This window comes from Cupressus sempervirens, chromosome 5 (genome assembly GCF_028749045.1).
Source record: "Cupressus sempervirens isolate cs-2001-9-10 chromosome 5, ASM2874904v1, whole genome shotgun sequence".
Taxonomy (NCBI): domain Eukaryota; kingdom Viridiplantae; phylum Streptophyta; class Pinopsida; order Cupressales; family Cupressaceae; genus Cupressus; species Cupressus sempervirens.
The window spans coordinates 507,075,161-507,085,070 of NC_143122.1; positions in this window are offsets into that span (position 1 = coordinate 507,075,161).

A 9,910-nucleotide genomic window follows, 5' to 3' on the forward strand; every position below is an offset into this window, starting at 1 on the left:
TGAAATATCACATAATTTACCAAAAATCAAAGTTACATTAGTACAAGAAGTTTCATTAGAACTCAAAATAGTAGATAACTCTACTTGGTAAATGGCAGCAATAAGTTCTAAAACCTTATTCTTAAACTTTTTCTCTACTCTCTATAATAATTCATCTTGTCCATTTAGATCTTCATTGTATTTGTGGATTGCCTCTTCTAATTGATATAAAACTAGTTGAGAAGAATCAACCTCTACACCTAGAGCCTCTACCAAAATATTCTTGGCATCCTCAATGATTTCAAATTCTTTGTTTCTTTCCACTCTTAGCCTCTACTTCTTGGATTTGTTTTGGAGTAATTCTCCAAAGTTTTGCATTTAATTAGGATTGAGCCTTGAAATATCCCAATTAGGAATCACAATTTCCTCATCAAGATCTACATCCTCCTCCTTTTCTTTACACTTACCCAAAAAAATTGTGCTCATTTGAGGCTTGGTCTCAACTTTTCTTACACTTATTGCTTGTGAACTTGAAATGTAAACAATAGTTGAAATAGTAGGGCTTGCTGCAAAAATTGATACTACAACCATTGTAGAAATACTATTATAAATACCTATTGAATTATCCAAAATTGATGTATTGAAAACTATTGAAGAGGGAAGAGTTTGCAACTAAGTAGATGAAGTACTCGAAACTTCAGTCAATGATGTGCTAAACTAGACTAGTGCAAAGATTGATTGAATGCTTGTGCTTGCAGTGCTAGACACAATCAATCATGTTACTTTATGCTTGATATTGTCAATGTTTTTCTTGGAGAGTGAGGAAGTTAGGCCATAACTATTGTAGCAATCTTGACTAGTTAGGTTTCCTCAAAATCCTATGTACCTTCCTTGGTAGCCTCTTGCTCTTGTTCCTCTTCATCATCAACATTATCAAAATGTGTCACTTCTTCATCATCTTTCTCTTCATCCTTTTCTTGATCATCTTCATCATCTTTGTCACTTATACTAACTAGAAAATCACTAAGTTTGTGAAGAATATAGATATTTTTCCATGTGTTTGTTGCATTCTTCACATCATGCTCTATTTATTTCAACAAAATAAGACAAGTATTGAATCTTAAAGTTAATTTTTTTTTATTTTTCTTTAAAGATTCTTTCAATTTCTTGTCATTTAGATTTGGCATAAGTTGCCTCAAGGTTTTCTCATGAATATCCTTTACAGTTTGCATTGTATATTCCCATCTTGGCTTGATTTTGTTCATTAATGCATCTAGAATTTGTTGAGTGAGCTGGTTAGGTGAGTATTTCCATTTGCCCATTTTAGATATTAGAATATCATCAATCTTCTTTTTCTCATCAAATGTTTTGGTCTTATATTTTAATGCCTTAAAATTTTTTATCACAAAATCTTATTCCAATTCCTTCATCCTCTCTTCAAATGTGGTGGAGACCTCTTTAAAATTATGTCTCCCCCTTCTTTGTTAGCTTTCTTTCTAGAGGATCTCCTAGTGAATATTGCAGTGAATGTCTTGGTAGGATTAGTAATGATTACCTTGCCCTTTTTCTTCAATGGTTCCTCTTCCTCTAAGTCTTCATCTTTTGATTCATCATCTTCACCTTTGCCCTTAGTTAACAAGAGAGTAAAACTTTTTTTTAACTTGGCAATCCTTTTCTTGCCTTTGCTAACTACTTGAGGAAGCTTGATCTCCAATTCTATTCAGGCCTTAGCCTCATCACATGTGACAAAATATGTAGCCTTGGGGTCAACTGGTTCATTTATTAATGCCTCAATTATATCTTTTGTTTCATCATTCTTTACCTCATATCCTAGAGGTTTCACCCATGCAATTCTACACCTAATTGCCTAAATGCACACCTTATCATTATCCACCATACAATATACATCATCCTTATAGTACTCAACTAGTTTCTTAAGGATCTAATATTTGTTATTCATTTTCTCCTTGAATGCATCAAAATAATTGTCCATAATACTATTGTACTTTTCTCCCATCTCAACAATTATTCATTTATCTGATAGAGTAATTGCAAATCTTTCCTCCAAACAATAATACCTTTTGATGAAAAGAATTTCTAAACATAAAAGAATAAACATGTCAAAATTGATCCAAACTTACATGGGTTGTTTTTTGATGTCTTGATGCTCTCCATGTTCTTTTTGAATTGATTCAACAATAGCTTGGCAAGGTCAAGGGACAAGTTATTCTTAACTACCTTATATGCCAGGTCTACGACTTCACACAACACATTATTCAACCTACTCAAACTATAGATCTTGTGTGTAATGACATGAATACTAAACTACAATTCCATATCAGTGACATTGGTAATGTTCATTCCCCTACCATCCCACTCAACTAGGGTTTTCTTTTCTAGTTTGACCCAACCTAGGGTTTTTCTCATTTTAGCTTTAGCCAACATTAGGAGACCAACGATCCTATGGATCATCTTCTTTGTTATGAGAATTGGTTTCTCCAACCACAACTGTCCATTGTGCACATGACTAAGGATACCTAATCCATTTCACTTGGAAATGACAAGGCATGTGAGGAATATGGGTTAAACCTTTAGCCTCGAGGTGTTGATGCTCAAGTTTTAAAATGCCATCAACACATAACTCCTTTAAACATTCATTCATTTCTAGAGTACCAATATCCTAAATTGCACATTTAAAATGAGAAAAGATATCATTAATCAATAGTAGCTTGGAAGGGATTTGTGACTATGCTCCACTTGGATCTAGGGTTTCAACGACTGTAGAAGTGAGCTTAAAATCTAGTGCCTTCCATTCTATACCATGAACCAACATGTCTGATCCTCATTTTTCTTTTTTGCTAGTAGTTACCATCTTCACTCAATAGGGTTTGAGAGAACTTGAAAACTTTGATAACAATTTTCTCAAATCACTTGAATGCTCTTGAAGATCACACTGCACAATTTGCTCTCAAAAATTCATTGTAAAAATGACTTTGATTCATTCCTTTTATCAAATTTTTCCATAAATGCCTAGTATGAAAGTTAGATCAAATTGACAGATTTTCATACACTTTGGTTGCATTGATTACTTGGTAGAGTCTTCCATCATTTGATAGTTATATAAAACTTAGTTACTCTCAACCTTGCTCAGTAGAGTCTTTGGCCCGACCTCACTTGATAAGGAAGGTAACTTGGTAGTAACTGGTACCCTTTTACTCAGTTCCCTTTCACATCTTAAATGTTGATATGGATCTTTTGTCTTGACAATTGGAACTTATTTAGATGTCTTCTTTGGTAGCCTAGTTCTAGTTCTCCTCTAATAAATCAAGTGGAAATAGTGGAGTCACCCAATTCTTGAGTGACTTGGTCATAATTACTTGGACTTGTATTCTTAGTAGACTTTGGAACCCATTGTTGTCTCATTTATTTTTTGATGTTATCAACTTTTGCCTTCTTTTCATCTTCTATTCTTCCAGTATTCATATAGTTCTTGGCAAGATGACCAAGTTCTATATAGATAAAAGATCTTTTGGTAGTATCTCTTTTCCTCATGTGATGTTTTACACAATTCATTCCAATGTGTCCAAATTCTCCATAGTAATGACATTTGCACCAAGTGTTATAGTCCCAACCATTTATAGCTTGCACAATTTGTTCTGTTGGATTCAATATCTTGGTTTTACATTCTAATGACTTGTGCCCAAGCTTCTTACATTTGTGGCATTTACCTTCAAATTTTGGTTTCTCTTTGCATTCATTTTCTCTATGACCATGCTAACTACAATTGTAGAATTTTCCATTGAATTTTTCTTTTCTATTGCTCCAACATTTGTTTGAAGTATGACCTATCTTACCATAGTGACTACAAGTAGGTTTTTGGTCCCTTTGAGCTCCTTGCTTGGATGATTCTCCTTCTTTTGTATATCCAATTCCTACTTTTCCATTTTGTTTGAAGTGACTCTTCATTCAATTGATTCATGTCTATTTGAGATTTCAACATTCTTTCATTGGTTTGCCTTTCAATGTTTTAGATCATTCTATAATCTTTCATTCTCTAATCTTAGGTTCATGATTTCTTAATTTGCATTGGTGAGTTGATCAATGAAGTCTTCTTACTGAAGGGATAGGTGTCAAATCTCATTGTTCTTTCCTTCTATCTCTTCTTTTATCTTGTTTTTCTCTTACATGACTTCACACAATCTCACTAACTAAATTTCTTGTTCTCTTCTTAGTTTTCTTACTTCTTCTTGAAGAGTATTATCTTTTCTAGTAGTTCTTTGATTGCTTCATTAGCTTCATCTGAATTACTTGGATAGATGTCTTCAATTATTTCTTCAATGTAGAGTGAATCATTCATTTGGATTACAAGATCTTTTCTTCTTTTCAGGGATTGAGAGAGTTGCTCTTTTGCTTTCTTGAGTTTTCCAAAGGCCAATTCCAAATCTAGCTTCTCATTATCAATAGCCTTGTCAAGTTTGAATACCTCCATTGTCTTTGATCTTTGCTTAAGCTATTAAATTTTTTACTCATAACCACAATGATTTGATAGCAATTGTTGGAAATATTATGACAAACTAATTTTTTGATATGGGAGGGGTGAATCAATAACTTCTAAAAATTTTAGGACTAGGTCCCTAATTAGCAATTAATTCTTTATGTGAATTCTGATCTAATTGCATGCATGAGAAATTGAAAAACAATGAAAGCATACAAAACACTTTAACACAAGATTTGGTGACCCAGAAACCTTCCAAATAGAAAGTAAAACTAGGGTAGGCATGATACCCACAAACTTTAGTATTGTAGTATAAATTTGACCAGTTAAGGCTTATAATGATCACTTCTGATGATCTACCCTGTTAGGTTTACCTTCTTAAAAGATTTGACTATTCCACCTATTAGGATGAAATGGTAGTTGATCTTTGATCTACAACTTGCTTTACTGAATGAGATTCCTCTGAATGTATAAATCACCTTACTATGATAGATGAATCTTTGTTGCTCCTTATATTACTATAGCCTTTTTAATTCACTCTTCTACTCTTATTTTTTGATTAAATTATTCCCTTTTGATTATTTGAATGTGATACAATACATTACATATATCAATCCAACTACATAATTATAAAGTTGGCCACAATACAAGTTTACACAAATATTACAAAGTCAGCCAAAGTGTAGAAACTCAAGCTTTGAAGACTAACTTGTTGAGGTTCTAATACTCGACATCCACTATCAATGCTTGGCATCATCATGTACTAGGTAGACATAGAAGCTCAATCCATACTAATCACTTCCAAGTAGTCTTGAACTTAGTCTGCACTAGTGACTTAGCAAATGCTGTGAAACTTGGCATATAAACTGAATCACTTGATTCATACTGCATAGCTCGATAAACACTATCACCTCGAGCTTGGTATAAACTGAGTCTCTTGGTTAACACTGAGCAGCTCGATCAATACTAGACTCACATCACATCAACTATGAGCTCGATAATCACTGTACAACTTGGTTTGCATTGGTAAACTTGGCATATACTTAAATGCTTGGTTTACACTGCTATTCATCAATTCTATAGTAATTACTTGGTTTAAACTAAAATATATCCATAGGACTTGGTAGCAATTGTAGGACTCAGTAGCAACTAAAATGCTTGGTTAACATTGTTAATTGTACAATGTGCTTGATATGAAATCACATTCTGAATAAGTGTATGTCACTAATAACAAACATGACTAGAATGTCAATAGTACCATCCATATATTCAAGTGTCCTATTGCTAGTAATCCCATCAATCTATTCAAGAGCACTATAGAATATCTGATATCATCTTTCATATAGCCCCTTGTCATATCTACTTTGCCTAATTTTCATCCAAGATGAGCCTTATCAATGAGATACAAGGATTGAATGATTTCTGGTGCTTTCTCTCCATGCTCTCTATACTACCTTTTTGCTTGATGATATGTCAATCTTATATACTAATCCTCCCTTAGAAGATGGAATACTTTCTCGATGTTCTTAGGCCTTAGATCTAGGAGATCTCTCCAATTATGCTTTTTATAAATCTTTCCTCTAAAACATAGTTTTTCACCAATGCCATAATCAACTTGGAAAACTATACTAAAATTGGGTGTGATGTTACGTTTACTAGTCCTGATCTGATAAGTGTAGGTACCATAGGGGGCCTTTAATTTTAGTACATTTATGTGTTAGTTGAATTAGATGAAGTGATGTAGTGCACATTACCAAGTGTGAAGGTGCAGAATTCATTTAAAAAGAGGGAAGAGAGAATAAGAGAAGGGAGGGGGTCTCAAGCTTTTGTAGGCCCAAGATAGAGTACACCTTTGGAATTATGCACCTATGCATGTGTGCAGGTGCCACATCCAAAGGGAAGTGCTCCTACATTAGCACCCTTAATGCACTAGCATACCTTGAAATGTATGATATGTGTTGTAGGTGCACCAGTGCACAAATTTAGATCAAAAATTCTTTTCTCTCAAAATTTCTAGTTTTTGGCAAATTGGTTTTTCGGCAAAGAGCCAAACTAAGCAAAAACACTAGGTAAAACCCAAAAAAAAGAGTCAGACCCTAAACTAGGGATTTGGAAAGCTAAAAAAATTTACTAGGGGGTCCCTATTTCTAAGAGAAATGAGGCATGCATTGTGACCACAACAAATAGCCCTTAAAAAACTAAAGATATGACAGAGGCATTTCTTCATCAACAAACATTCCTCTAATATGTGTCAAACACCAACTGAATCCTAAATACTCCAAGCATATTTTGAGTCACTTTGTAGTCAAAAGCTTAGAATCTCAAAATCTCCAAGTTCAATGTGTGTTCAATGTATCCATTTTCTTCCACATCTCAAAATACAATCTATCAAAAGCCTCTAACTTGGAAACAATCTTCCACCCTTCTAGTCCATTTATTGTGAATCCTCAAAAAAGCTTCTTATGAATCTCTTGTCTGACTAGATGAGAGAATCAGTCTTGAGGGCTCTTAATGGGTTATCACTTTTTATTTGAAGTACTGGGTAATCTTTTGAATATTTGCTTCATGTAGCTCACATGTTTCCATTTAAGTCTTCAATGAAGCAATTGTGTTGATGTTGAATAACCTATTTGGAGTGCATATCCCTATAGTTAGATTACCTTTCTCAGAATTTGTACAATCTTTCATTCTTAACACCATTTTTCCTTTTTTATTTTCTTTTTTACCCTGACCATGCTTAGATTGTGTGGCCAAGACATTGGTGTCATTTCTCATATTCAATCTTTAATGAATATACCCTGCATTCCTCTTTCAAGAACTTTATAGAAACTCTCACGCCAAACAATGATATTAGAAATTCCTTTGAGAAGACCCTTTTGTTTGAACTGATAGAGTTTGGACTATCCCTTGCTTCCATTGACCTTGGTTTGAAAACATAAGATAATCAATCTTTAAATTTGAAAAGTGTTGAAAACTTGTTGATCTGCAATTTTGAATTCAAGATTGAAAGTCTTCTATTACTACAGGTAACATTCATTCCTTAGTTGGTATAAGAAAAAAAATCATATAAATATTTTGACAAAGAAATACCTACTCCCTAAAAGTCAAAACCAAGAATGGTTTAATGAGATATGTCAAGATAAAATCTTAAGTGCACCTAACCCTCAGACTGATGCAACTTTAAAAGTAAACACACAATTGAAAGCAAACACACATACAAAAATAAACACACTTTTAGAAATAAACACACTTGCAGAAAGGAAATTTTTTTCTTTTTTTTTTGGACCTCAAAGTAATGTTTTAGGAATTTCCCATTGACTGGCAACAAAATAAATTCCCCTTGTAAGGAAATCACCCTAAAAGTATTTTCTCCCAAAATTTCCACAATCTGATAAGGACCAATCCACAAGCATTAAAACTTAGTGTGGTTGCCTAGCTTTTCTTTTTCCTTGTCCCAGAGAAGAACAAGGTCGGATATTTTGAAAGATTTTATCATTACCCTCTTATTGAACCACCTCTTAACTACAACTTGATGTTTTTCCATATGCTCCAAAGTAACTATCCATTTCTCATCCATCTCCAAGAGATTCATCAGTATGGTTTGAGCCCTATCAACATCTTTAGTGTACCCACTCATGAATTTTAAAATAGGAATCATTAGGTTAAGTGGGAATACTAGCTCTTGTCCATAGATGATCAAATATGGAGATGTTCACAAAGAATTATAGACCCTGACTTGGTCTATCCATAGTGCATATTTGAGTTGAGAATGCCAACCTTTAGGATTTTCTTTCAACAAATGTCTTATTACCATGATCAAGTTCTTATTTGTAGATTTGGCCATACCATTTCCTTATGGATAATAATTTGAAGAAAACTTGATTATAACCTAATTTTCTAGTGCCTATTGGTTAAGGAAAATTGTTGCAAAAGCTGATTCATTATTGCACATTAGAAAGAATGGCATCCCAAATCTACTAACAATGTATTCTTCCAAAGAAGTCTATAACCACCTTTGTCGTGCAATGTCTTAAAGTTTTAGCCTCTGTCTAGCATGTACAATAATTGGTAGCTATAAGAACAAAAGTGTGTCTAGTTGATGATGGTGAGTTTATAGGACCAATGAAATCCAATCCCCACTTTGTAAAGGAGCATACCTCGAATACTAGTTGTAATGGCATTGCAGGATGTCTTTCTTTGTTAGCACTAGTCTGACAAATGTGGCAAGTATGCACATGTTCAAAAGTATCCTTAAAGATCATGTGCTAGAAATAACCTAATCTTAAAATCATATGGGTCATAGCCTTTTCCAAACCATGTCGTATACCATATTTATCATAAAATTGTTCCAAAACTTCTTTACTTCTTCGTGCCTCAGACACTTTAAGTAAATTCCTTCACTATTCCTTTTGTATAATTTTCTATCATGTAGCATGTAGGATTTGCACTTCATTTTGAGTCCCCTACATTCTAAACTATTCATCCAATCAAGGTATTGATTTTGAAAAAGATAGTAAAAAATATCCTGGTACGAGACATATGTTATTATACCTTGGTCAATATGAACTTGAGATACTACAATCTTCTTTTGATCTTCCACCTTTTCTTCACCATCAAATCAAAATTTCTTTTCATCCTTGATCTAATTATCCACTATCATTTTTGATAATCCTTGGCCTCTTACCAACTTCATGGGTTGAATCTCTAAATCAAATTCTTGAAGGATTGCCATCCATTTTTCTTGCCTTTTAACTAACTCATTTTGCATTAGTAATGTCTTGACCATAGGATCTGGCACAATCACATATACCTTACTCCTTAATATATAATGGTAGAACTTCTTTACTACTTTGATCAAAGAAAAGGATTATTTATCGAGGTTACAATAATTTAGCTTGGAATTTTTTAGAGGGAAAATCATAAAAGTAATGGGTCTTTCATCTTCCTTTTCCTTCTTCATCATAAGAATCCTAGCACATGAATATTCTGTAGCAAAAGAGCATATTTTGAAAGGTAGCCCATAATCTAGTCTCACTAGTACTGAGACCATGGAAATGGTTACTTTGATATCCTCAAATGATTTCTTACATTTTAGAACCCATTATTTTTGCTTCCTTTTTGAGTAAATCATTAAGGGGGAGAACTATCTCTACAAATCCACTTATGAACTTTCACACAAAATTTATCTTCCCAAAGAAAGACTTAAGTTCCTTTCAACTATGAGGAAATGAAAACTTCAAAATAGATTCAATTTTATCAAGATTAATGGATATTCTAGCTTCAGAGATGATCTGGACAAGGAGCTTTCCTTTAGTAACCCAAATGAACAATTCTTGGAATTGAATGATATGCCATATTTATGACATCTATTAAATACCTATCTTAGATCAGCAATGTGAGTGCTTTGATCCTTTGGAAAGACAATTAAGTCATCCA